Here is a 4,127-nt window from a genome sequence, read left to right on the forward strand (position 1 = left end):
AACGAGCCCGAAGAAGGGGAAAAACTCGAGGATTTTTCGATTTAAGAGCGAGAAATGGTCCCAAAAAAGAAAGTGCTCTTGTTGCTGCCGTAGATTTTTAACGATCCCAGTGACAAAAACTCTGGATTTTTCAGTTTAACAAGCGAGAAAAGTACCTAAAAGAATGCTTGGGTTATATTTATAATTTTTTAATGAGCCTAAATAAAAAACTTGGGATTTTTTTAGTTTTATGAGCGAGAAAAAATCGCCTAAAAGGAATGCTCTAATGGTCTTTTTCAGTTTAATGAGCTAGAAAAAGAGCGAAAAATAGTTGCTCAGATCATCGTCGTATGTGTTTAACGAGCCCAACAATGACAAACTTGAGGATTTTTCTGTTTTTTAAAGCGATAAAATATCCGATAAAAGAAAAGCGCTCTTTGAGAATTGCATGCAACTTTTACTGCTTTTCATTCTTGAAGGTACTTTCATCAAAAGCGGAAAAAGTATAAAAAGCAGCAATTCCTATCCATATGGGTTCATGCATGATTAAAAAACATGGGGAATGGACTACTTTCTCTTTAATGATTTCAAAAATTCATGTCTCCAAAAATAAATATAAGGAAGTGTTTTCAGCTTTCACATTCACCATTTTCACTATTTGAGAATTGTGAGAGCATTTTGGAGCTAAAGAGGAGAAGATTTTCTACGGACCATTGTAGGAGATCTAGGGGACCATTCGACGTGACGTCAGTCCTAGGTAGAGGCTAAAACCTTTCTCTATGAATTTCTTAACCTTTCTTGACAGTTTCAAGGGTGGATTTTTGCAGGTCTGAGGTGCCCTAAAGTAGTGTTTGCACACTAGTGCCCTCCAAATGGCTTGTAGGGAGCATTAAACGCCCTATACGACCTACTAGAGGATTTTAATCCTCCCTGTGTACTATTGGGGGGAGTGTTAGAGCTTAAGGGCGCAGTTTAAAACCTCCTGCAAGGATTCCTGAAGCTAATTTGCTCCATTTTGACTGTTTTTAGGGTTATTTTGTGCAGGTTTCAGGCCATAATGACTAGTCTATGGAGAGAACGAGCCCATGATATCCAGGAATCGCTGATGCAAAATGATTCAACATTCATACTTGTATTGCGCTGCTATGGTTTACTGAACTATGCAAAGTTGGAGCTGATGAAAGGGTAGGAGGATTTATTGAGATGGATTATCTAGCGTTGGGATGAACACGAGCAAGTGTTCAGGATTGTAGATCAGGAGCTGGTTATTGACCGTGATGACATATAATTTTTAACTGGTCTGTCATGCCATGGGGCATAGGAAAACCTCACCGGGGGTAGGCCAAATCCACGATCTACCCTAGAGCTGGTGCAATCCTACTGCATCCCTGAGAGTGGACTAGTTAGCAACAGAGTCCCCATAGAGAGGATAAGGTCCAGGTCTATGAGGGAAATTTTATGGTTGATTGTGCGGTTGGCGGGGTCAAAGAGTCCCCACGTTGTGAAAAAGGCCCAATTGTTGCTTGCAGTTGACTGTGTCCAGCCACAGATGTTCAACTGGTGTGAAGCAGTGCTTCACCAGTTGAAGGCAGAGTTAACGACATGCAAGACTCGTACCCAACATAGTTTTGGGTATGGTACTCTCATAGTTTCATTCATTCTTGAGAGGGTACCTGTTATGCGCCCAAGGATTAGCTTAGGTCCCTTTGATCCGAGGGATCCGAGGCAAGGGCGATGGTCATCACTCGATACTCGCATAGGAGGAGGATTGATCCAATATTTCTTCGAGGAATATTTCTTCCAGTGGCTTTGTGGCCAAATTGTGATGATTGATGACTATGCTTATGAGGGCATGGACTTCACCGACGACCTCGACTTGATGCTGTTGCCTGGGACCAACTGGGGTCCTCAAGGTGAGAATGATTTTTGAAAGTACCTCAAGTATTTTTTAGCTTTTGAATGTTTATGTAATTTTTTTATAGGCGAAATAAGTACTGACATGAAGCTTTATGATTAACACAGATGTGGCGCCATTACGACCGATAGGCGAACCCTGCCATATGCGACGAGGAGGCCAACTACCTGCTAGGGGGGTGATGTAGACAGTCTTCGCAAGGTTCTAAGGAACCTGGAGGGCTTGAGCATGGGTGTCCCCGCCCCCCCCCCCCCTTCCTATGAGGGAGATTCCTGCTCATATGCAGCTACACACTGTTGGTGTACCTGAGCAGTTTTGGGTTCCTCTTTGGAGGATAGTTAGAGCGGTTTTAGCATTTTAGGAGCAATAGGCTCTTTTTAGCAGGTATTTTGGCATAGCCAATGGGTGTTTGTAGCTGGGCTTAGTAGCCATTTTGTACTTAAAACATCCAAGTTTTGGAATATTTTGATGTAAAATATTGGATTTTGATCTATATATATATATACATACATTTTGGTATTTTGATGGCGTAAATGTTTTTTAAATGTTTTTGTAAAATTTTTAACTCAATAAATTTTTACTTTTCATGCATGCTTCTATAGTGAATGAGACAGATGCCAATCTAATACATAGTTAGCTAATGAATCAGCAACCACATTAAATTCTCTAGGAATGTGTTCATATGTGATTATTTCAAATTGATGTTCCAAGAGTCGTACCCTTAAATAATGACGTAACAAGGTTGGATTACGAATGTGATAACGATTTGTCAATTGCATAACAACTAGTTGGGAGTCTAACCTGACCACTAGATTGGAGATGTCCCTTGATGACGCTTCCGTGAGAAGTGAAATTACAGACATGTACTTTGTAATATTGTTGGTGGCAGTACCAAGAAAGACTCCTCCGAAACAAAATAGTTCCGACTCAGGTGTGTAGATGACCCAAGCAACTGATGCAATGTGCCATGTGTGACGACTAGAACCATCCGCGTATCCTACCTATGCTAAGGGTAACGAAGGCATCTGCATTGCAAGAAGGATGTATGAGAGAAATACTCCAATAAATATCAAAACAATCCAATCACACCAAAAAGGGAAGCAAAATTTATGAATACATAAAATTACAAAGCACATGCCTAGTGCAATACTAGGCATAATACTTTTTTAGATAGAGCCCATTTTTGGGCTTGGCGAGCAAGACCCCTTCCCAGGCCTAAAGTTCATTTGTCCCTTTTGAGAGGGCTTTTTTAATGATATAGGGACCTAGCCATAAGGGTTGAAGTGTTCCTGCCCCATAGAGGTCATGTTTTTGATCATAGATCAAAACAAGATCTCCCTCTTGGTAAGAACGAGGCTTGACCTTTTTGTCATATTGGGTTTTTACGCGGCACTTGTGAGCCTCGAGTGCCAATTCGACATCTTGATGGGTTTCGTCTGGTTGATTGAGGTATAGTAAGCATTCTTCTTCGGCAGTAGTGCCGGGCAGGAGTTCAACGGTTATTTGCAGGGAAGGGATCTGACACTCAATGGGTAAAACTGCTTCCAGGCCGTAAGTGAGTTGGAAAGGTGTAAAGCCCGTGGCAGTTTTTACTGAAGTTCGGTATGCCCATAGTGTCGAATATAACATTCGGTGCCAATTGGTTTTATGATTTCCTACCAACCTACGGATCATGGTTTTTAAGATGCCATTGACGGCTTCTACTTGACCATTAGCTTGGGGGTAGTAGGAGGATGATTGATCCTAACGAAAACCAAGCAGCGATGTTAAATCAGACATCATATGGTTCTGGAAATGAGATCCATGGTCTGTAACGATCATGCGGGGTACACCAAAATGACAGATAACCTGATTGAACAGGAATAGTGCTGCGGTTTCTCCATCGGCTCTGTAGGTGGGAAGGGCTTCGGCCCATTTCGTGAAATAGTCCACAACTACTATGATATAGTTGTTTCTAGCAGAGGAAACATGATTGCAGGTTACAGAGTCTATCCCCCATTTTGCAAAGGGGCCAATGGAGATCACCGGGTGTAGTAGGGCCGAAGGAGCGCACATTTTCTTTGTGAACACTTGACAACGATAGCATTGCCAGATGGCCTTGACACAATCTTTGAACAAGGTCGGCCAGTAATAGCCTGCATGCAAGATTTTTTGTGCAATAGATATGCCAGAAAGATGACCGCCACATGCCTCAGCATGGTAGTCATTTAAAACATGTTCCACCACTTCATCA

This window comes from Pinus tabuliformis, chromosome X, assembly GCF_031772625.1.
Source record: "Pinus tabuliformis cultivar Carrire ecotype Pingquan chromosome X, CPIR1, whole genome shotgun sequence".
Classification (NCBI taxonomy): domain Eukaryota; kingdom Viridiplantae; phylum Streptophyta; class Pinopsida; order Pinales; family Pinaceae; genus Pinus; species Pinus tabuliformis.